Here is a 26,332-nt window from a genome sequence, read left to right on the forward strand (position 1 = left end):
TAAGTCCCTGATCGGCAACAGCGAGTTGACATGTTGTGAAATTTTTATCTTCAAAATTCATATGGTAACTCAACTGGATTCCTTAATATGAGTTGAATTACACTTTGTGTTGAAAACAACAAAACAAGTCTCATCACTTTTGGAGCACATTTAGACATTTAAAGGTAGATTCAAATGCAGCAAATGCTAACTGTTTCTAGGAGTTAACTGAGCCTCGGTTTCAGTTTCCTGTACCACACTTTGGGGCCTTATATCTTGCAAACCAAGCTGATCCAAACCTTGATCTTTTAATGAAAGTTGTAGTTTAGTTTGTGCACAACAAACTTTGTTTAAGGGTCAAGAGCTAGTTTGGTCCCTAACTTAGTCAAACTAAGGCCTCAAGACTGAACCCAATGCTGTTTTGGATCTCTAAATTTTGGCTAAGTCTAAGATTACAATGTTGATGATGGTTGGCATTTCACATTCTTGGATTTTTGTTAAGCAACATGAGTTGAGCCAAAAATAAAAGTTGGAGTTAATTCCATGGAGAAGAGCTCAGAGAAGTTTGGCCCAAGTTTGGCTTCGTTTTGATCATCAAGTTTGAGTTTCCTTGATCACTATTAATGCGTTGACACTATCACTTTGGAGCTTAAATTACCTACTAATTCATACCTCTAATGGCCTTGCACCCAAAATACAAGTTGAAGAGCATCCAGAGGAGAGCAACTTTGCTTCAAGGCGTCGGATCCGAATCTGCATGGAATATGCTGAAAACAGCATCCCAACTCTAGCACTCCATCGCCCGCCACCTGCTCGCCAAAATGTCACCATGGCGATCATCCACAAGATCGTGCCCCACCATGCTGACATGCATCCCACATCATCTACAGGTGTTGCCGCCTCAATGTGGAGCACCCAAGCCCTCTCTTGGCCTTCCTCACTCGCTCTCTCCTTCCTAGGCGCTTGCCCTCAGCTCTCCCTCACCTCTCTCCATGCTCCCTCTCACACTCACCATGGGTGATCGGGCTGAGCTCGTAGAGTGCCATCGTTCTCCTTCCTTAGTGCCTCCTCGCTCATCACCAGCTATAGCCACCATCTCTGCCTCATCCCCTCCACCTCACGCCCATAGCGCCATCTCCTAGGGCTACCACCAGCAAGGTCGCCGTGACCGTTGCTGGCACACATGGCCAGGAGGCCATGGACCGCTAATGGTTGGGCCGAGACCTGACGTGAGTGAGGCTCTATGCCTCCAAGCCACAGCACCCCTCAGCCGTCTCCGCCGATAACCCTGTTGCTATAATTGGCCTCCTCCATGGTCGACTCCTTTGCTCTGCTCGTGAAGAAGGACCTCGTGTTCAAATAGAAACAAGTGCAGGGGCTAAGCGCAAAGACTATGACTCATGTGAGTAGTGCCTAGAGGGACTTTTTTGCTGGAATTTGTTTTTGTGGAAGTTCAGGGGCCTCGGTGCAAATGTGTTTTCCTTTATTGTTTTTATTTGGTTAAACTTTAAAAAATCATAATAAATTATAACAAAATCATCAAATAGCAAATGAAGGCTTTTTGGAAACCTTGAGAGTAGATCTATACAGTGGAGTCATAATATGATATGTGTTAGTAGAAGGTTTTTGCTGTTTTTATTTATCTAGGTTAATTTGGGTTTTCTAGGAATAAATTCATATATAAAGTTGTGGTGGTCCAATTGCTGTGAATGTTTTACGGTAGGCTACTGATACTATGTGTGTACTATGGTAAAAATTTCATGGTCGTTGGATGTAGTATTGTGGAGTTATTGATTTAACTGGTTTAATGCTTAATAAATGGTTTTAAATGGCTTATAAATAATTTATATGTGCAAAAATGTGAAATGTGGTTCCTTTGCCCTTGCATGGTGATAATGTGGCCTGAGAAACCCTAATATGGCTATATGTTTATAGAAAATAATGATCTTTAGATTTATCTTGTTCTCACATTTTATTAATAATTAAGATTTGTCTTTTTCATAGCAATTAAATTATAAAACCTTAGCATGTAAGATTTTGTATAGTAATCATGTTTTGTCATCATCTATCTCATATAAAAATTTAAGATCCAAATGAGATGTTTGCAACATCACCTATAATTAATATATAGGTTTTTATCTATAGAAAAGCTAATGAAAGTTTGTTAGTAGATGCTTGTGTTTATGCCATGTAATACTTCTAATAATTGGTGCTAAGTAATGTGATTGCTTGATTATAGTTAGTAGTTGCATGGAGCTCCATATATAGCAACAAAATGTAGTTGTTAACAACCTAAATGGTAAATGCATATAGTTGTATCTCTGCCGTTATGGCTGAATGTACAGTTTTTATGGTGGTGATATTTTCATGATACAAATGATGTTTTCTGTAGACATGTTGAATACCAAAGTTGTATATAATTTCATTATATTTCTTGTCCTACAATTTCATGATTTTAGGCTTGCTGGTTTAGGAGTTATAGATTTTACAATTTTGCTGTCAGCTTTTGCATGTGCTCTGAACAGATCTGAATGATTGTATTTTTTTGGCTTATTTATACATGAAATCATATATTGGTGATAATAGGAGAGTTGTAGTTCTTTTCCTAATGTTTCTAAAATGTCTAAGATCACTACTTTTGGTGGTCTAGAATTCTAGTTATTGCTGTTCAAAGTGGAATGGCAGATTCTGTCCAAATCTTGACAGAGATGATTCTTGGTGTTGTTTAGCCTTGTTAGCTTGTGGAATCATCTTAAGATGATAATAAGAAAGTTATATATAACTTAATAATCTTTCTATAAAGTTAAGTATCTGCTTCATGATGTATTTTGACCTTGTTATTTGTTGAATCATCTATTGGTGTTAATAACAATGTTTTGGATAATTTTATTAGATTCCCATAAAATCTTGAATCACACTCTTTTCATGCCTTCAACTCTGGGTATGATTAAAACAAGTGACTATGGTACTGCTATTCAGAATCTGTGTTTGTACCTAAAATTATCTGCTTCACCTTGCTTTGCTTTGTCCATTGCTAAGTGTGGCTCATGCCTTTGATGGTGTAAAGTTAATATACCTAAAACCTTGTGAAATTTGTGTCATGCTTGGTGCTACCTTCCTTGTTATGCTAGCATGATAGGTTGTGGGATGTTTAATTAAGTAATACGGAGTGCTTATATATGTTCGGTGTAACCTTGTGCTCCTCTTGAATACTTTTATGTGAGGCATCTCATATTGCCATTCTTTGCATTCATGCACTTGCACTGTTGCATCTCATCTAGGTATGCTAGATGTACCACGTGAAGGACGTGATGTTGGAGTCGAACCCAAAGATGGAGTTTGGTGAATCCATCCAGAAGACAGAAGGACTAAGCAAGTGTCGAGATGGAAGATGCTCACCAAGCGAGTGTTCATCTAACAAAGACTGACCTAGTGTTGGATCCCTAGGCAAGCCCCAAAGCATTCTAAGCCTCCTATGTTTTTACAAATACCACTTGTGTCCTTTATGTTTGATGCATTAGGTTATAGAAGTTGATTGGAAACACTTGTTGCACATACTTTCCTTGTCCAGACAAATATATATTGAATCCTATGTAGGTCTAGGATCAAATATATGCTTAGACATGCTTAGTCTGGTAGAAGTTGGGTGATTTCTTATCACCTGCAAGATATAGGTAGATATCCAGTCACGGTTGGCTATAATTGCTATCCTGGGAATAACCATGTATTGATCAATAAAAGGAGACCGAACGGGATTGTGATAGAGAAGCAACAAGGTATGGAGGTCTTGGTGACTATTTATCCCTATCTGTGTCGGTTAAGGACTGATTCGTTGTACGTCCTCATAGTCATGTTGAATGCATGCCTAGCACTTAGTTGATCGGATAACTCATTCTGACGGTGAAGTCGAGTAGCTCAACTCAGGCTGGGCCTCGTTCTATTAGAGTGTGCACTCTAGATGGTAGTAAGGATGTGCGAGGAGCCTAACATGAGCCCTAAGGTTAGGGTAGTCCTAAACATTCTAGCAGCTAGTTGTGCCTAGTTGTGCGGACACTGATCAAACCCACGAAATGTGTACCTAAGTTGTACCAATGGTGACCTAAGACTACCTGGGTGCAGGTATGTCTAGGTTTGTGTTAGGAATAACTCCTCAGCTGGCTAGAATTGATTCGAGTCAGTTGTCTCTCCCGGATAGTGAGAACTTGACTGAGCAGTGGCAATGTAGCAATAATTGATGGAACTTGATGGTTATGATGATGCTCAAATTAATACACCGAATATTGTTACTAATGCTTGTTAGCTTAATCACGTGATTGCTCTAGTATAGGTGCTAATCTAGAGATGCTTAATTGAATAGGTATTCAATTTGATGCTAAAGATATTAAATCTCCAAGTTATGTTACTAAAGCTTTTATGCAAAATGTTGTCAAGCTTACTCCACCGATAAAGCCTTGCATTCTCTTTGGTGTCACTTTATTTTTTGTTTATGACGGTAAGTCTAGCTGAGTACCATCTTGTACTTAGGGTTTATCCCATCATGTTGCAGGTGATATTCTCGGCCTGCTAAAGATGGTGGCTAACCGCCTAGTGGGCTCGGCGACTCTATATAGTGTTCATATCTATATGCTTTTGTCAGAGGATGTCCCGTATGCTAGCAATGTATTTGAAACTTATATAATTGTAATCAGTTCAAAGCTATGTTGTTTTCACTAATCAGTTTTGAAACCCAAACTTATACTATTATTTGTGAACCCATTTGTAATATAATTTCAGCTACAACTCTATGTATGTGATGTGTATTTGCTTAATCATGCGATCTTGGTTGTGATGTTGATTTACTGATGTCCTTAGTGTCACTCGACGGACTATTGGGTTTATATAAGTGAAAGTATGTGCGCTGTCAACATGTTAAACGGGGACAAGCCGTACTTGATCTTGTATAAATTGGATGGTTCTGTCACATGCACCGGCCGACTTCGGCGGTGCAGTACACCCTACACATGAACAAGTAGGTTGCCCATAGGCTAGCAAGGTCATCCATGGGGGCATATGACTATTCAGCAATGTAGCCAGCAATGTCCACTGGCCAACTCCATCAGGAGCTGATCCATCACGATGTAGCCGAGGAAGAAGTAGAGTCAGAGTGCATGCACGATGAACGATAATGGATGCGACGTCGGACCTAGAGTACGAATACGTGACTACTGACGAGGCAGAGAGCATTGGGGAAATAGGGCTGACGGTTTATGTAGGCATAGATTCCGCATTCTTGAATGATCACGTATATCATGTAAATGTGTCTCAGGGAAGTGAATCGTCCAATGCGACGGTTCTTTCTTGAGGAACCAAACAACGCCTCACTCGAGTTCTAGGCGTCTATGTAAATGTGTCTTAGGAAAGTGAATCATAGAAAATCTTGTTCCCTTGTTCTCTCCTATTTAGGTTCCCCATACTCAATTGGGAGTGCTTCAAGTTTGCGAGGTGCTCGTTCAGGGGCTCCATGTTCCCTTATTCTTGGAAAATTAGCAGAGGAGTAAACAAAGTTCCATTTGATGTATGTCATGTTGCATGGTGCACTAAAGTCTGGCCCATGTTGTTTCTCAGCGGTTGGAAAATCCGTACGCGCCGACCGAGATTTAAAAATAGGGCCCAAACTTAAAATTGTAAACGATATAGTAACAAGCATCATAGGAAAATAAGGAAAAACAAGACTTGCTCGTATGAACTTGTCGCTGCATGGTTCTTGCAAGTTCAACAAATTTTATCTAATACATGCAAATAAGAGGATAGCAGTGCAATCCCACTACTCAATGTCATCTGATGAGGACATCACTCCTTTAGATGCATCCGCTGATCCTCCAACCATAATGCAAGGTCCAATGACCCGGGCTCGAATGCATTAACTCAATTTAGAGGTGAGCTCGTTCTTAAGCGATTCTTTTCATGCTTTTGAGAATAGATTACTACCTAATGATGTTATCTTGCTTAGGAACATTGGAGAGGGTCATGAAGGACTTAGAGGATGTGGTGGAGGCGATGATGACCAGCAAGGACGTCGAATAGGAACCGGAAACCTGATCCAACATGATTTCGAGTCTGCCTCGGCCTCCAGGACCAGTCTGCCTTAAACTGGTCACCCAGGATGCATCCGGACTCCGTTTTTGACGAATCCACATATGGTTAGAAAGCTAATTTGATACGGAAGCTAATCCCAGTGGTCTCACATTAAAATCCCTTCAGAATCAATGGGAATCATCGAAACAAGTCAGCATCCAAAATCTGCCAGGGTGCTGCAACACCAGTCTTTTGGTCCGTTGGACCGTATATCATGTTTGGGCCCATTAGGGGCGCGTCCAGGGTAGGCGACGACCCTAAGACCTTCATAATCATACATCGCCACCGCTATTAGGTTTAGGGTTTTACTTAGATTAATCTATCAAAAACAGTTTCGCCGTTCATCGGTTTGTGAGACCCCAACTTCGTGAGATTAATCATTCATCTGCAATTTGGTTGCTTTCTTTCTTGTTCTTGCTTGTGTTCTTCATTGCGTAGGTAGGGATTAGCCTTCTTGGAGAGGTCAACCAGATTTGTGTCTCGATTGATAACCAGAGGAGTTGTGGTGCTAAGATTGCAGGGTTCAATCTTTCGATCTGAAGCCAGGATCGGTGTGTCTTTCTCCGCCACAACGATAGTTACATCTACCTAACGGAAGATCAGGATCCTTGTTCCCATTAAGTGGATAATCAGAGCTAAGGTATACTGTCAGGTTCATATTTATCCCCTAGTTTTGAGTGTTTTGCATTCATCCCATAGTCCTAGTGCCATACTTGTTTTTTTCCTGTCCTAGAACCTTCCGCTCCATAGCCTTTGCATATTTCAGTTTCAGAGTCTGTTGTGTTGAGTTTGTGTCCTAGTCGAGGTCTTGTTGCTGGTTAGGTCGTGTTAGAGTCCAGTTCGTGTGTTTTCCCCCATCGTTTCCATGAAATCTTTGCTCTGGTGACCAATTTTGCGCACATTGTTCCCGTTTTGTCCTCTAATTCGGAGTCAATTCTTAAAATTGGTCTAGTTTTCGCATACGAACTCAGATTTTGACGTTCCATATATCAAAATCGATCAAAAAAAATTTGGATCCATCCATCATTGGCTTTGCCAGGGTTAGAGAATTTTAATTTGGTCTTCAATCAATAAAAGAACAATATGTGCTTGATCCTGATTTTAAGGATGTGTTGCTTAATTGTAGAGAGGGACGTGCATGGAATAAGTTTATGATCAATGATGGGTTTTTGTTTAGAGCTAACCGCCTATGCATTCTAGTTGGTTTTGTTTATCTTTTGTTGTTGCAGGAGGCACATGGAGGTGGATTGATGGGACATTTTGGTGCCAAGAAGACAGAGGAGGTGCTGTCCACACACTTCTTTTGGCCAAGGATGAGGCGAGATGTAGAGCGGTACGTGGCTTGGTGTGCCACATGTCAAAAAGCTAAGTCACGGTTGAACCCACATGGTTTGTATATGCCTCTTCCTATTCCTTCTACTCTTTGGGCTGATATATCTATGGATTTTGTGTTGGGTTTGCCAAGGACTAAGAGGGGGATGGATAGTATTTTTGTGGTGGTTGATCGTTTTTCTAAGATGGCACATTTTATTCCTTGTCATAAGAGCGATGATGTTGTTCATATTGCTGACCTTTTCTTTCAAGAAATCGTTCGCTTGCATGGTATGCCTTCTAGTATTGTTTCAGATCGCGATGCAAAATTCTTGAGTCATTTTTAGCGCACGTTGTGGAATAAATTGGGGACCAAGCTGCTGTTTTCTACAACATGTCATCCCCAAACTGATGGGCAAACTGAGGTTGTGAATCGAACATTGTCCACCATATTGAGAGCAATTTTGAAGCGCAATTTGAAGATGTGGGAAGAGTGTTTGCCGCATGTGGAGTTTGCATATAACATGGCGGAACATTCCACCACCAAGGTAAGTCCTTTTTAGGTAGTATATGGTTTTAACCCCCGTGCTCCTATTGATCTTTTGCCTTTACCTACCACTAAGAGAATACATAGTGATGCTAGAGAGCATGCTGATTTTATTCGTTAGTTGCACGAAACAACTAAAGCAAATATTGAAAGAATGAATGAAAAGTATTGAATTGCTGATAGTAAAGGTAGAAAAGAGATTAAACTTGAACCGGGTGATTTGGTTTGGTTATATTTGAGAAAAGATAGATTTTCTGAGCTACGTAAGTCTAAATTAATGCCAAGAGCAGCTGGTCCTTATAAGATTATTGAGAAAATAAATGATAATGCCTACAAACTTGAGTTGCCACCCGAGTTTGGGGTTAGTCCCACCTTTAACATTGCAGATTTGAAACCTTATTTGGAAGAAGAAGATGAGCTTGAGTCGAGGACGACTCCATTTCAAGAGGGGGAGGATGATGAGGACATCACTCCTTCAGATGCATCCACTGATCCTCCAACCATCATGCAAGGTCCATTGACCTAGGCTCGAATGTGTCAACTCAATTTAGAGGTGAGCTCGTTCTTAAGCGATCCTTTTCATACTTTTGAGAATAGACTACTACCTAATGATGTTATCTTACTTAGGAACATTGGAGAGGGTCATGAAGGACTTAGAGGACTGTGGTGGAGGTGATGATGACCAGCAAGGACGTCGAATAGAAACCGGAGGCCTGATCCAATATGATTTCGAGTCTGCCTCGGCCTCTAGGACTAGTCTGCCTTAAACTGGTCACCTAGGATGCATCCAGACTTCGTTTTTGACGATCCACATATGGTTGGAAAGCTAATTTGATAAGGAAGCTAATCCAAATCATTCTCATGTTAAAATCCCTTTAGAATCAATAGGAATCATCGTAAACAAGTCAGTGTCCAGAATCTGCCAGGGTGCAACGACACCGTCTTTTGGTCCATTGGACCGTGTATCATGTTTGGGCCCATTAGGGGGCGCATCTAGGGTAGGCGACGACCCTAAGACCTTTATAATCATACTCAGCCGCTGCTATTAGGTTTTGGGTTTTGCTTAGATTAAGCTATCAAGAATAGTTTCACCGTTCATCGGTTTGTGACACCCCAACTTCGTGAGATTAATCATTCATCTACAATTTGGTTGCTTTCTTTCTTGTTCTTGCTTGTATTCTTCGTTGTGCAGGTAGGGATTAGCCTTCTTGGCGAAGGTCAACCGGATTCGTGTCTCAGTTGATAACTAGAGAAGTTGTGGTGCTAAGATTGCAGGGTTCAATCTTTTGATCTGAAGCCGGATCGGTGTGTCATTCTCTGCCACAACGATAGTTACCTCTACCTGACGGAAGATTGGGATTCCTGTTCCCAACTACTACCAATACATACTAGTTCTAACTACAGATGATTAACATGACTTCATACTTGAGAAAAGGAGCTTTTGACCACCATGACACGCTTGAAACTTGAATCCCTGGTGCGATTCTCTTTCTGATCTGTAGAATGGTAAACATGCATAACGGAATTCATCCGATCAAGTCTCGCATTGATGTAATGCCTAACAGAGGAGCCACATAGCTATTCAAATAATATAGCACACACAAGAAAGTCCAAGCATTGTAAATCTAACCCGGTCGAACACATCTCATGTTCTAATAGAATATTCCCAACACATCTAGTATTGGAAACTATTCGACCAAACCCTGGAATTCGAGATGGCATTTACTAGAAGTTGTCTAAGGTCCACTACATTCAAAGCGATTCACTTTAAATTCCATCTCGTAACTATCCCCCCATTCATCTCATAGCTATTGAACACCAGGTTCCCTTTAAATCATCCTTGCTCCACTCCAAACCAATTCAAATCATAGCTACAAACTAAGCCACTAGACCCATAGAGTAACCATCGCCATGAGCTCCACCAGAGATCTTGTTGCCCTAGTTTTCCACTTTCAAACACCGCATCATGTGTAGAATGATGTCAAAGAACATCTTCACCATCAAGGATCCATCTAGTGGGAGCATCCTTGAAGCATCGTTCTCTGTGACCCTAGAATGCACGGTGACAAAGACCCTCAAAGCCAGCGCTAAATAGCAGCCGGTGTACCTCCTATACGAAGGAGGCAGCTGTCGATGAAATATAGTCGGTAGTCTACCAAGGGGTATACCCATGGTAGTAGATGATTGGTGGAGGTGCATGTAATAGGAACTAGATGGTGACATAGGCATAGAGACAACGATTTAGATAGGTTTAGGCCTCCTGATCAATGTAATACCCTACGTCCTGTGTCTTTGGTGGATTATATTGAATATGAGATGCATTTAAGGGGGTCCCTACCCACCTTATATAGTCTGGTAGGGTAGGGTTATAGGTCGGTTTAGGTCTAGATCTATTTGGCTATATGGTAAGTATTTACAAGGAATACGATTTCTATCATATCCTAATATATCTTCCTTCATCGCCAAGATGTCTTCTAATTGCCTTGCGGTGCACGTCGACCAGAGCCAAGCATCGTAGGGCTTAATCTTATGGGCAGGACATCCCCTAGGTGGTGCGGCCCATGTCCATTGTTGTGGGTACCTAGGGTTATAACCCCCACAGCTAGTCCTTGAGCGCCTTGTATCCGCTGAGCAATGTCATCTTGAGTAGGTCCGAGCAGTTTAACTTGGAGTTAGAGAGTTAATCTGGCAATCTAACTAGTTTAACTGGTAATCCAATCAACAAAATGAAGTGCCGACCAGTTTGACTAGTAATCCAGTTAGTTTAACTAGTAATCCGATCAACAAAATGAAGTTCCGACCAGTTTAACTAGTCAACAGGCCTCGAACATACTCAATTAAGGCTTGCTAGAAGGATGTAAGGAGCTCAAGTTTAAAATTTAAAAAATTGTCCACCTTAGGTGAAGTGTACACACTTAGGCTTCAGTTGGCGAAGTCAGATGATCATCATCCATGACTTAGTCAAAGAGGATGTTAGTATTGATACATGTGTCTTAAGGTGCAATGTATACATTGTAGTCCCCGAGCCTGACAGTAGGTGAAGAAGACACCTAGTGTTAGGATTAAAGAATGTCAACCACTGAGAAAGAAAATGGGAACTTAGCCAACCGTTAAAATTGATACAAGCACCGCAAGGTGCAATGTATACATTGTAGTCCCCGAGCCTGATGGTAGGTGAAGACTACACCTGGTGTCAAGATCAAAGAAGTACAACAATTAGTTAATCAGAATAACTAAGTCCCAGCTTAGCCGAGCACATAGCCAGCCCCTAGCTTACCTGAAGACCAGTTAGAGGAAAAATAGTACACTCACTACTAGGTGAAGTGTACACACTTAGTCCCCAAGCCTGCTGTAAGATAGAGCAGCATCTTGTAGCAGATCAAAGAAACAAGTGAAAAAGACAAAATCTCCGTGCTTAGCACTGGACATTGGAGTAAAATTTGAAGAGTGTTGAGCACATAAAAATGGAGAAAAAATGGAGAGTGCTTAGGACTTTACCGTTGGAGAAAATTAGAGAGTGCTTAGCACTATACCATGGAGAAAATGGAGAGTGCTTAACACTATACCGTGGAGAAATTGGAGAGTGCTTAGCACTATATCAGGGCAAAATTGAAGAGTGCTTAGCACTTGACCATGGAGAAATTTGGAGTGCTTAGCACTTGACCATGGTGAAATTTGGAGAGTGTTTAGCACTATACCATGGAAAAATTGGAGAGTGCTTAGCACTACATCAGGGCGAAATTGGAGAGTGCTTAGAACTTGACTGTGGTGAAATTTGGAGAGTGCTTAGCACTTGACCATGGTGAAATTTGGAGAGTGCTTAGCACTTGATCCGTGGCCAGATTTGGAGAGTGCTTAGCACTTAAAAATGGAGAAAAAAATGGAGAGTGCTTAGCACTTTACCAGTTGGACAAAATTGGAGAGTGCTTAGCACTTAAATCAGTGGAGAAAATGGAGAGTGCTTAGCACTATACCAGTGGAGAAAATGGAGAGTGCTTAGCACTATATTAGGGTGAAATTGGAGAGGTAAACCTACAAAGCAGGCTCAGTCATTCAGTATGCTCGGAGGCCCATTAAACTAGCCCAATAACCATTGATGGAGAAGTTGGAGGGGTGCGAACGACGTAGCATAATCAGTGCGGATTCCCAAAAACCCTAAAGGTGAAGGGTCGGGTTTAACCATACAAATCTGCCCACCGCGATGCACTTCCCTCATTCCTCCTAGACTGTCTTCTTCCTTGCAACCACAAAATACTCGGCGCTTCACCTTCGCACACCCTGCTATAGTCACATTACAACCACAATGCCTCCTTAATCAAATCTGAGTGTAGCCAAATTGAATCAGATCCGATCCATGGCGAAGGGTAGGAAGAAACGTAGCCGCTCGAGCCTGAAGAAGTCAGGGAGGGAGGCGGCGAAGAGTACCAGCAAGCTCCACCTGCGACTAGGAGTGGGTCAGATCTACCATCACCCAGGACACCCTAGCAGAAATGGTGTTCGAAGGCATCCTTCAAGATCAAGTAACCGTAGGATGACGCCCCTGCTACAGGTGAACCAGTTCCCAACCCCTAATATCAATGAACTTGTTGTATTCAAAGCTTATTTCATTCGTGTATTTCGGATTCCTATGCATCCTTTCCTATGGAAGCTTCTTGGCTATTATGGCATTAACCTTTGCTATCTCCATCCCAACAGCATTCTTCATATCTCCCTCTTCATCAATCTATGCAAAGCATTTATCGGAATCACTCCAGCACTTCAACCTCTTTCACTATTTCTTCTGCCTCAAACCCTTCCTTGGATCTAGGTCCCCCAAAGTGGTCGACAAAGTTTATCTATAGCTAAGGGATGGCATGGTGAAGGAATACATACAAGTGCCTCTCAACACATCAGTTGAAGGGATGGAATGCTAAGTGGTTCTATATCTGAAATGCTGAACCAAGCCTGTCAACCGACATAGACCATTTAGCAGTGCCAAGTGCAAACAGGTCAGCAAGACTGATCAGTTCAGAGATGACCCTAGGTCGATGAGCTTCTACAAATTCTGGGTCAGATGCATAACAATCTTGATAGAGTTGGTGTAGCCATCAACTTCATCGTATGCCAGATCTAGCCAAGCAAGGAGAGGTTCCACCCCACGTATGAATATATAGGTGATGAAGATACCAGCTCGGGAAGCCCCCAAGAAGATAAATAAGGTCGAGGCCTATAGTTTGCCTCCTAGAGCTCTTTTCAAGTAACACCAAACTAAGCAACATGGGGCAACAAGTGGCATACAGTATCACAAATCCACCACCACTAGTATGAGTGTACTGTTGGTAGTCCTTGTAATGTCAAATCTTGTTGATGTTGAAACATCTTCTTGAAAACTTGTGGACAGGATCATGTTGTGTATGTCTCTAGCATGCCGGATGGGACCTGGACGAAGGGTGTAGATGCCCGTGCAACCCAAGCTCCAACTGGTCCTCCTTTAGAGAGTAGCTCATTATCCTCATCCTGAGAATGTGGTGGAGAAACCACCCAGGCATCGACAGCCATCGCACGGGAAACAATTGGCCCGAGTAGAGCCGATGCAGTAGAAGAAAAAACCAAACACTTCGGCATGCTAACAAGTCATCATGGACTGGTTGGATGATGATGAAGACGCAGGTGAGACACTGTAGCAACGAGCTACATAGAAGACCGCTCCAACACCGATCACTAGATCCTCTAACCGGCCAGCAATAGGCCCTGGCAATTCAGAGCTACACGTAGGTGATCCAACAAGTAAGTGTCTCTGCCCTAGACTTATTCCAAGCATAACCAAAGTGGAAGTATTGATGATATGACATCATGTTGTAGGAAAGCATTGATTGAGGAACTTCACCCAATCGACATCAGCGAAGCTCAGTAGGACGTCAAGCCAAGTGCCATGACTGTCGGTACTCATGGTGCTAGGGTGGGACAGCCAGAAGAAACATGAGAAATACCCAAAGTCCCTGAGCCAAAGTCCCCAAGCACCTAGAGAAAATGAATGAAGTTGTTGCTACCGAGCCGACCAGTCGCCTAGAGCCAAGAGCCAGTCCCTAGGCTTAGATGCTAGTGATGGATCTTGGCACTTGCATACAACCACAAGCCGACTCGGGCACCAAGGCAGGTGAAGGAGTCCCCCGAGGTGATTGAAGAAATTAAGCGTGAAGCGCCAAATACCCGAGATCCTCCTCCTCAGCTTTTGTGAACCTTCATGTGCCATGGAGATACTGATGGAGGTGGTGGAGGATGAGGACGCGAGAAAGTAGGTGAAGGAGCTTAGGGCAACACTAGCATCAATGTTGGGCCAGATTGAAGTTAGTCTGCATGACCAATTGAAGTTGGAGATTATGCTAGTTAACTGTTGTTTGTTGTAGGAGCTAATGAAGATCTTTGAGAACTAGTGCACTGCTAGCTGAAGTGGGCAGCTCCATCAATTGCTGAGAACTAGAGGCTATGTGAGTTTGTGGAGATTCTAGAGAAGATGCTGGCTAAAGTGCACGCCAACCGAGAGAAGTTGCAAGTAGAAAAGACGCAACTAGAGGTAGAGAACTAGGAGCTAATGAATCAGCTAGGCGATGGTGTGGACCAGGAGAAAAGTAAGGCCTTAGGCCCCATTGTGCATTAATTTCATATCCTCCATTTCGCCCATGCTGATAGTAATCTTTTATTGGTGTAGAGCTTGATGAAGCGAAAAAAGCGGGCGAAGACCGAAGCATGCCTGGCATGTGATACCAAGGAGGAGGCAGAGACCCAAGCTCTGCTAGCACATGCAGCCAAAGCATTAGTAGAGAAAGAGAGAGATGAAGCCCTGATGGTGAAAAAACAACTCACCAAAGAACTGAACCATAAGTTATTCCTTATGTCAATACCCCTCTTGCTATGAGAAATGTGTTTAAGACGATTGCCCTTCTTGTCTACAGTGATCTGAACAAATAGTCAGGCACAGTTCTACGACTTCAAGCTCTGGTTGGAGGCCAGTAAAGAAAAGTTGAAGACCATTTCCAATGGGATAAACCCATGCTAGATCTCATCAACCAAGAGGTGCCTGAGCCCAACAGGGCACCGTGGTTGGACATCATCATGGAGAGGTGTAAGTCGGTGCTGAAGAACTTCAAGCACTATGCTCATGGTGTCGCTTGTTCTGCCATAGGCCATGTACTAGTGGTTGTCTAGGTCAGTCTACACTCGATGAAACTTGAATGAATCGATGGTGGCTTTGCCCAAAATCTGAGCGACGAGCAAATCACCGTGTTGGAGGAGGAGGTATCTGATTCGATGATCAAACTGGCGGACATGGATCTGTTCGGTGATGCTAGCAATGAACCATGACAACTTAGAATGTAACAAGCTTGTTAGCATTATGCCAAGTAGTTGTAAATGAAACTTTAGTGTTTAGTATGTATAAAGTTTTAATATTTAATATTAATGATGCATTGTTAGTCCTTTATCTTATTATCAGCCCTGATTATCCCACACCCCATGGCGTAAAAAGCTTAGCTCCTATGCATGCTTAGGAATATAGGCATCACCGAGGAGCCATTGTCGACCTCCCATGATGTAGAGCGCTACTGCCCATGCATGTTTAGGTGCTAAATCGAGAATAGGACCACTTGTAGATAACGCGAATGAGAACATGGCTGGTCGGTGAATTGAATGGTGATATAATGCATCATCTTAAAGATGTTTAGCATGGAGAAAAATAAAAGATAATTGGAGGAAAATTACAGAGAAAACAACAAATAGAGAAAACATCATGGAGAAAATCATTATTGAAATGCATAAATACATAAGGGTACATATCTTAGTAGGATGTCTCAACGATAGAAATGCCTGAGGTGTTCGATGTGCCAGGAGTTAGGGATGTCTACACCATCTTGATCATAGAGTCTATTGGATCCTAGTTAGGTCATAGCCTTGACAATGTATGGACCCTCCCAAGGTGAAGATAGCATGTGCATCCTATCGGTCTTATATTTCCTATGGAGTACCATGTCACCGACCGTGAAGGATGACTCCTGGATATTGCGGTTGAAGTATTTACGCAGACTGTCCAAGTACTTGGCTGTCCGAACACATGTGACCAAGCGTTCTTCCTCAAGTCAGTCGACATTGTCTTGTCGTGCCTGATCATTGTTCTCTTCATCATAGTTCTCTATCCTTGGTTCTTAGAAAGCAACATCGGCGGGTAACACAACCTATGATCCGAACACCAAGAAATATGGGGAGACTCTAGTGTTGTGACTGGGCTAGGCCCTTAGTCCCTAGACCACAGATGGTAGTTCTTTGAGCCTATTTGCCCAGATGTTTCTGATCCTTCTCATATAACCTCTTCTCCAGGGCGTCTAAAATCATGCCTGTTCGCTTGCTCAACCTAGCCATTAGCCCTAGGGGTGCGCGACCGATGCATACTTAACAGATATCCTAGAAGTTGCTGCTAGTAAATGTAGAACCATAGTTAGTGATGATACTAGTTCAGCTGCCCAAACCTATGGATGATGTCGTTGAAGAGCTCCACTACTTTCTTTGCTGTAGACTGGACGAGCGGCTTGTACTCGATCCACTTGGAGAATTTGTCAATAGCGACAAAAACCCATTGGAATCTGTTAGGGGCATTCTTGAATGGACCAATCATGTCTAGTCCCCAGCATGCAAATGGCCAATAGGCAGGAATTGTCTGTAGAGCCTGAGGTGGAATGTGGATCTATTTGGCGAAAAATTGGCATCCCTCACATCGTTGGACAAGCAGTTTTGGCGTCTACAACTGCTGATGGCCAATAGAAACCTACTCAGGAAAGCTTTGTCAACTAGACTTCTAGATGATGCGTGGTTGTCCGTAGGATCCAACCTAGATTTCTTGAAGTAATGCCACTCCTTCCTAAGATATGCACTTCTGAAGCAATTCCTCCTTTGCATTCTTCTACATTAGCTTGCCATCGACTAGCTTGTAATGCTTGCTACTGGTGAATTAGGTGTTCCACCTTGGTCTTGTCAGCTGGTACATCTGTAGTGGTCAAGTACTTCATAAAAGGCTCTCACCAATCACTGCTCGGCATGGGAATTATCAGAACCAATTGCTCGGTAGGGAAAGATTCGTGAACTACTTGCTCCTGCTTAATGGATGGAGTTTGAAGATCCTAGATGAAGACACCAAGAGAGACCTTAGCTCTGGTCGACCCTAGCTTGGATAGTTGGTTGGTTGCTTGGTTCTGAATCTCGTACGACGTGGTGGTATTCAATACCGTAGAATTTGCCCTCCAACTTTCCTGATTTCCAAGCAGTAAGCATCCATCTTGTCACTGGTACAATACCAATCTTTGTTGACCTAATTAATGACCAGTGTGGAGTCACCATATATAGAGGTGTTTAATGCCAAGTTCGATGGCAATATAGAGACCATGGAGACAAGCTTCGTACTTGGTGGAGTTATTGGAGGCTGGAAAATGAATTCAGGAGAACATATTAGAGGTGATCCCCTAATGGAGAAATAAAAAAGATACCTACCCTAGCACCTTCAAGGTTGAGGGAGCCATCGAAGTACATGACCCTATGCTCAGGTCGATCAGCTAAGACAGGAGCTTGCATGTCGGTCCATTCGGTGATGAAATCAGTGAGCACTTGAGACTTTATCATCTAGCAGGCCCCTGAAATCAATGGAGTACAGTGCTGAGCTCTACCACCCTTTTAATGACGTAGCCATTGGCTTCCTTATTATGGAGGATGTCACCCAGTGGATACTCAGTATCCATTGCTACCTGATATGTCTCAAAGTAATGGCAGGAGCTTCCTGGATGTAATAAGGATAGCAGTACAACAAGCTTCTAGGACCTGAGGATACCAAGCCTTAGACTCACTCAGGACTTCACTGATGTAGTAGATAGGGCATCGAACTTTATAGGCATGCCTAGCTTCTTCTCGTTCAACGACGATGGCAGTACTAACAACACGGTTGGTTGCAACGATGTAGATCAATAAGGTTTCACTAGCTTGTGGTGCCATCATGACTAGAGGTATTGTGAGGAATTGCTTGAGCTTGGCAAAGGCCTTGTTAGCTTTAGGGCATCCAGGTAAACTTCTCCTGAAGCTTTGATCAACTTGAAGAATGGCAAACCCTTTTTGCCCAATTAGGATATGAAATGACTTAAAGCCACCATGCATCCCGTTAGCTTCTGGACATCCTTCACGTAGGTCGGCAGTTTCATCTTGGTAAATGCTTCTATCTTCTTTGGGTTTGCTTTGATGCCATGATGACTAACGACGTTGCCCAAGAGTATACAAGATGGAACACCAAATATGCACTTAGTGGGATTCAGCTTCCATTGGAATTTCTTCAGGTTTTGGAAAGTTTCTTCGAGGTTGGTGATGAGGTTATCGGTGGTCTTACAGTCTTAGACTTAACTACTACATCATCGACATAGACCTTGACATTCTTGCTGATTTGGTCTTGGAGGCATTGCTAGATAGCCCTCTGGTAAGTGGTGCTGGTGTTTTTTAGCCCAAAGGACATGGTGGTGTAGCAACAGGCACCACAGGGTGTGATGAATGAAGTTTTGATATGGTCTTCCTCCTTTAAGGAGATCTAGTGATAACCTAAATAGCAATCAAGAAAGCACAAGAGCTCACAACCGGCCATTGAATCTATGACCTCAGTCAATGCGAGGTAAGCCGAAGGGGTCTTTAGGGCAGTGTTTGTTGAGATTGGTGTAATCAATGCACATTCTCTATTCATTATTCTTTTTTTGTACAAGGACTAGATTGATGAGCCACTCTAGGGGATACACCTCTTTAATAGAGTCGGCTGCTAATAGCCGAGTTATTTCTACCCTAATAGCCTCATTTTTGTCTTGCACGAATTGTTAGAGTTTTTGCTTGATCGGTTTGGCGGTCGGTGAGACGTTTAGGGAGTGCTCGATCAGCTCTAGAGGAATGCTAGGCATGTCAGCAGGTTTCCATGCAAACACATTGATGTTTCTGTGGAGGAAGCTGATGAGCATGTCTTCCTATTTGGGGTTGAGATGGGCCCCAATCTAGGTTGTCTTGCTTCTATCACCGATCACGAGCTCAACCTCCTTTGTGTCTTTGGACTTAGTCACAAACCGAGGTGGCTCCTAAGTTGGGATCGCCTGCTCCTCCATTGGGACCTTCTTGGAGTCAGTCATGCAAGCGTCCATTTTGGCCAAGAGATCCATCGCATCAGCGATGGCGAGTCCTTCTCTTTCATAGTCGTAGGTGGTGGAGACGTTGGCATGCAGGGTGAGAACGCCTTGTTCCATCGAGATCTTCAACACCAAGTAGACATAGTGGGGCACGGCCATAAACTTGGCGAGAGCTGGTCGGCCAAGGATGGCATGGTAGGTGGTGTCGAAGTCTGCCACAAAGAAGTTCACATACTCAGTACAGAAGTGGTCGGTGGTGACAAACTAGACTAGGTAAGGTGATCTGCCCTAAAGGTTGGGATGCTCTGCTAGGTACAATCCCCTAGAATGGAGAATCAACAGGGATGAGATTGTCCTTTGTGAGGCCTAACTCGGTTAGGGCTTAGGTGAAGAGGAGATTGAGGGCACTCCCACCATCGATGAGGACCTTCTTGAACCTCACATTGTGGATGGTGGGATCTAGCATGAGTGGGAAACACCCTAGGTATGGGATATCGGCCCACTGGTCGGCCCTACTAAAGGTGATACGGTACTCCGACTAGTCCAGATATTTAGGATCGGTGACTATGTCATACTTGGTGATCGACATGACCTACCGAGTGGTGAGTTTCTGCTGGCATTTGCTCTCAGAGGTGGCGTACCCTCTAAAGATTGTGGTGATGGTCTTGTTGGGGTCTTGGAAAGTGGGTCATGTGTCCTTAGGACGCTACTCCCCCTTGAGGTCATCTGACTCGTCATCCTTGCATCGCTGTCGTTTTTGCTCCTCATAGCAGAAAGCTTTGGCCATGCCATAGCATTTCCACATGGTGTGCTTGTTGTCCTTGTGAATTGGGCATGGACTGTCAAGGAGCTTTTCGTAGGCACCATTGAAATTACGCTTAGCGCGTGGCTGCCCTATGTTGTTGATGAAATTTTTTAGTCGGCAGCGACGTGGCTGTGCAGCCCTTGATCCCTCTAGGTCGATCATTATGATGGCGTTCATGATCATTGTGGCACCTGCTGCAATCTTCATAATGTCGTTCTTCACTGGCGAACATCATCATGATGTGGGTGGTGATCCAAGCGACAAGCATGAGCAACATCATCCTTGAACTGCCAATCAGCTTTTTTCAGAGTCTGCGTATGAGTTTGCAACCTTGAGGAGTTCACCAATGGTCTGGGGCCTCTTGGGGTAAAGTTTGGAGTGTAGCTCCTGATGGTGATGGAGTCCTCTGGTGAAAGCAGAGATGGCCTCACTGTCCCCGATATTGGGGATGGTGTTCCTTGTTTCCGAGAAAAGCTTGATGTTGCTTCACAAAGGTTCCCCTAGATGTCTGATGGAGTTTCTCTAGAACATACTTCATGCCAGGCTGCTGACACATTGCCATGTAATTCTCGATAAAAACTCTCTTAAGATCATCCCAAGATTTGATGGAGTCCTCCCCAAGCCCATAAGCCAATTATTGGTAGATTGGGAGAGCATAATAGGCAAATAGTTTGCCATTATGTTGTTGTTTCCCTAGCATTATGTACGACTGATGTCATAGAGCTGCATCCACTGCTCGGGATTAGCCTTGCCATCATAGGGATTGAGCCCAAAAATCTTGAAGCCTATAGGCCACTATACAGCTCGTAGCCTTGCTATGAAGGGGTGAGGTCCCGTTGGCTCGACAGCGGGGAGTGGTCGGAGGCCGATAGGGTTGCCGTGTTGGTCGTCGTACTCCTATCGACATTGGAGTTCTACCTGATGCCGCTAGGCATGACTGTTCTCGATGTGATTGTAGGGCATCGAGATTGGCGTTGATACAGTCACAGGTGTCACCGCGTAGGGGTTGATTGACCCCCTAGTTGGCATCATGGCTAGTTGGCCACACTAATTTCATGGTCCTTGTGATCCAAGGTTGATGGCAACATTGCCCCTAGACCCCCCTTGGATGATCTAGCCGCTATGATAACGACTTCCCCCTCGTGGCAAGAGACACAGGGGGTTTTGACTGTGAGCTAATGCGGTCGAAAAAGATGGAACTAGGTTCTAGATGTCGTTGACCTAGACCTGAGCTACTTTAAGCAGTGCTTGAATCTTGGGTACCTTTGGCGTTGGTGGGAGTCTAGCCAGCTCATGGGTGGCCATAGCCTAGATTGGTGCTCGGCGTCTGCTCCACTTGTTGGTTGTCCACCATGAGGAACTCTTGTTAGACATTATGAGCGAGAGGTGGCAGGCCACCTCTGGTCACTTGGGCGGCGTTTTCTACTTCTTCATTATGACATCGTTGGCGATTAGTGTTCCTGGCTTCACGCTCACGGCGCTTGACACTGGTTTCTCCATCGATAGCAACACTATCGTGGATAACCATGAAAAGCTCTCTCCCAAAGCCTAGAGGGAAAGGTGGGCAGCTGCTTGTAGAACCCTTAGAATATGGCTTGAGGCTTTCTTCCAAGATTGTATGGAGCATTTCATCCAGAAGCTACAGGATTTGCACCATGTTTACCATTGGCGTAGGCTAGTCGGCCTCAGGGAGGTAGATCTGGTAGAGGTCATTGATGTAGCTACGCTTGGTGTGGTTGACAAAAAGATGGTGCAGGGCATCCCAATAGATCAGATCCGCACCCACCAGCCCAAAAGAATAGAGCCTAGGCATGTTCTCCATCGTTGTGGGGAGTGGTTGGCGTTGAACAATATGCCCGTCCAGAGTTGCCATGATCACCAGATCTTCATCTTGCCACCTCAGATGACGTGCACGAGCAGGGTGCTCGGCATTAGTGGCATGGTGACCTTGGAGTGCAGGAGTCATGTCTTCATTGGTAGATTGATTTAAAACCGATTTCGTGAGAGACAAGCACTTGGCTAAGCCATTGGTGACCCGATCGACATATGCGATCAGATCATCCTGATCAATGGATCTCCAAACTCGGTGAGGAACCAGGATTGGAGCTTCTAGTGCCTAGCACCGACGTGATCAGTGCCAACACATTCTAGGTAGGATTATCCTACATTGCCTACATGATCTCTCCATTGCCATCGGTGTTGATAATCTAGGTTATAGAACCAATCATGAATGACTGGCCTGGCTTAGGGAAGATCATGGATCTTGAGAATTTGACCATCTGGTTGGCCATGGAATCAGCATGCACACCCCCTACCTAGTGTGCCACTGTTGATGAAATCTAGTTGACATTCTACCAAGGGGTATACCCATAGTAGTAAATGATTGGTGGACGTGCGTGTAATAGGAACCGGATGCTGACATGGGCACAGAGACAGCGATTTAGACAGGTTCAGGCCATCTGATCGACATAATACCCTATGTCCTATGTCTTTGGTGGATTGTATTGAATATGAGATGCATTTGAGGGGGGCCCTACCGCCTTATATAGTCTAGAGGGTAGGGTTATAGGTCAATTTAGGTCTGGATCTATTCGGCTATATGGTAAGTATTTACAAGGAATACGATATCTATCATATCTGAACAGATCTTCCTTTATTGCCAAGATGTCTTCTAATTGCCTTATGTTGCACGCTGACCAGAGCCAAGCACCGTAGGCCTTGATCTTATGGGTTGGACCTCCCTGGTAGTGCGACCCATGTCCATTGCCATGGGTACCTAGGGTTATACCCCCCACAGCAGTGCCACCAGGATCTTGAAGGTGAATCAAGCCATGGGCATCCTCGACGACCAGGAAGGTGTTTGTGATGTCCTCCGCAGCTTGATGAGGATATTCATGTAGCTGTAGCATCTCAATCTCACCAACAAGCAGTGGGAGGACATCCTTCCCGAGCCCGAAGTTCTTGAACTCATGGCCCTAGCGTGCGAGGCCTGCTTGGATGGCTGCATTGCCCATGCCATGCTTGAGCTTTGGGTCAATGAACAGTTGAAGTTCATTGCGTCTAAGGTGCTCTTGATGCTCTACGTGGAGGCGGAGGCGGAGGTGGTGCAGCGGGTTGTCATGACTACAGCATCTGCCTAGAGGATGAAACATCTAATCCTATAGCTAGCCAAACTATGGAAATGCCTGACTACGGCCACACATTCCACCGCAAGTGCATCACCAAGTGGTTTGGCCAGAAATCCACCTGCCCGATGTGCTGACAAGATTTGTCTAGGTATCTTGACCTGGCAGTGTAGTGCTTCCTCTCGCACTTCATCGAAGAGGATTATTGATTAAGCTCTTTGTTTTATGTTGTATAAAATACTTATTATGCATCATACTCCTCTATATATATTTGGTTAAAATTTAGAATCTTTGAGTAAATCTTTGCTTCATTGCTTTCTTCGCTCCGTCGCGATCTCGTCCGCAACTTCGCTTGTTTTATTTCCTACCTTCCCGGAGCTCTCCCATTCCCTCTACATATCTAAACCATGAGGAACATGTGGTTTCCTTCTTGTACATGTGCTCAACACATAAAATACATGACTTTGTGCCATCAGTCCAGACACCCAAGGCAACAAAAAACAAACAGAAACCAACTAAGGAAACTTCATCCACTATAGCATCTTCACTATCCGAGGCATTCAAAAAATGGTAGTCGGACTTTCTTGCTTGTTCAGTAACATTTCAACACCAATGGCTCTTCTTTTCTGCATTAGATTATGGCCAGACTTTCTCCTTGGTTCAAGGTTCTAGCAAGTTTAACAAAGTTTGACACAGACATGCAAATAACACAACATATTATATTAGCAAGGGTTCCTACTACATGAGCTCAACACATACACTACATGACTTCATGTTATCCCATAGATCAAAGCCAGTCATGGCTACTACTACTAGTACTACTGATATAGGACAACAAATAGTACCCTAGAGCACACAAAATCTCAATGTTGTCGAATCAGGTTTGGTCTTGTTGAGATAGTTGAGGTCATAAGGACTTCTGATCAAGTTGAGACTGGTGAACCATCTTGAAAATGACACAGTCTCCACTAATGTCAACACTATAGTCAGAGAGCCGATGGGCATCCACAATAGTGCTACAAAGCACAAAGATTTCTCTAGAATCATGGTCTTCAACAACTCTGGTAATGTGTTGTTGCCCAACACCCGCACAAACAACAGCTTCAATGATTAGGCATCGCATAGCTCGGTCATGTACACGATGCCCCCAAGTCACAAGCAACCTGTTCTATTCTCCTAGCTCCACACCTAGCTGTGAATGCAGGTAGGAAAGCTAGACATAAGAAGGAATCAAGAAAAGAAGCTTTTGACCACCATGACACGCTTGAGACTTGAATGCCTGGTGCGGTTGTGATGGGTCTTTTCTATACTTTTTTTACTCCAATCCAAGTAGTCACAATAAGTCGAGGGGCAGACTAGTAGCTACGACATTCAAAACTAATGACCCTTTATATTGTGTCCTACGAGATCAAATATACAATGGCCAGACTTTCTTGCGTTCAGTAGTAAAATTCAACAGCTATGTCTCATCTGTTATGCATTAGATCTAAGGCGATACTTGTTGAGATGAACTCCTCGATGCATGGTTCTTGCAAGTTCAATAAATTTTATCAAAGACTACATATACTGTGTTTGGTTCTTGCAAGATCAAAGCCACTCATGACTACTAGTACTACTAATACGTGTTTGGTTCAACAAACCAAGCCACAAAGCAACCCTTGTGCGGTTGCAATGAGTGAATTAAATGCATGAGGAAAGCCTCTGTAGGTATTTCACTCCAAGCATCCATAGCAGTCGAGGGGCAAACTAAAGAGTGAAGATGAGTTGCTCTTGCTTTCGTAAGCAATTTCTCTTGCTTGGTTTTGCAGAGCAGCAGCTAGCTTGAGATGGCTACATTGTTTCATAGGTCCTGATCGTCTGCACTCGCTTGGCTGTGGCTAAAGATGCCACTTTAAAGCCAACTACCTTACTAGTACTTCATGCATGTAGCCACAGTCGATGCAGCTGTTCTTTTTAGCACAGCCGATCTGGCAAAAGTTCTAGTCATAGCACAGTAGTAGAGTAAAATGTCCGGGCTGGTCAAATTTACACGACTCAGACTATGAGGCGTGCATACGATTTACAAGAAATAGGTAAATGTCATTTCATCAATACTGTACTTGTCTATATATATTTGGTCAATAGAGTTTAACCCACCTACTATAAAGTTCAACAAAAGTTTATTTACATGGATATTATTACAACAAGATAAACTAAAGAACATCACAATTGTCTCCAGTGAACATTGAAAACACAAATTAGAACATTAGTGTTATGAGATACTAAATGTTTACATCATCTAACCATGTTGTTACTACTCAGTTGAGAGGAACTACACGAACTCCACCAATCTCTGGATCATTCGGACGGGATTGTAAGATAATGGATATGATGAGAAAATACTTCTACACCACGGAACTCATAGCGGTATGAAAGCAAAGTCTAGAGATCTGCATTTGAATGAACCAGAACAAACACATAGGGTCCTAGATGATCCTCAACTAAGATGGTAGTTTTGATGGCCAAGAACTTGATGAACAACTACAGAAGCAATGTACCACCTATTGTAAAAGTTAGAATGCACTAGCAAGCACTACAACCCTTGTTTGTAGGCCATGGAGAACACAAAGCTCGCAGAAGACATAGCGATACATAGACATGTCCCAAGAATGATCATAGTTATCCATGATCTGTGTAAAAAAGAAAACAATATGCAGAAAAAAACGAAGAACAAAGATGCCCAGTAGTAGGGACGAGGGCAAAAGCTTTGTGATGGAACTGAAGTACGAGCTCTGGAGAGCCTTCCTCTCGCCCCTTGTCTCTGTTGTTATATAGTTCACAGGGTCATGGAGCACCCCACGACCCACACGCGCGCAGCTATGCGCCAATGATCCCACATATACGGTGCAAGAGTTGACACGATCTGTATTTTATTGTTTCATCAAAACTATGATCCGAACCTGTCAAGATTTCTTTAGTATCAGTCTATCTTAGGCCCTATTTTGATGGACTGTGACTAGTTAAGCCATGGCTAAAAAATAGTCAACTAAGAATCATGCCAATTATTTGTGTTATTAGTCCATACCTATTTGTATCCTCAACTAATTGTTGGGTTCTATAGATTAGAACTAGTTGTTAACCCCTGGTAGTCGGGTTCTATGGACTACTTGGATGTCCCCTATATTTCATAGTGATCCGGATCAGTCTATGTTTTGTAGGGTCAGACTAGTCTTAGGGTCTAGAAAATTTCAACATCTATACACCCACACCCTCTGATCAGAAAGAACAAACACCATTAGTATAACCA

The sequence above is a fragment of the Miscanthus floridulus genome, chromosome 1 (assembly GCF_019320115.1).
Source record: "Miscanthus floridulus cultivar M001 chromosome 1, ASM1932011v1, whole genome shotgun sequence".
Classification (NCBI taxonomy): Eukaryota; Viridiplantae; Streptophyta; class Magnoliopsida; order Poales; family Poaceae; genus Miscanthus; species Miscanthus floridulus.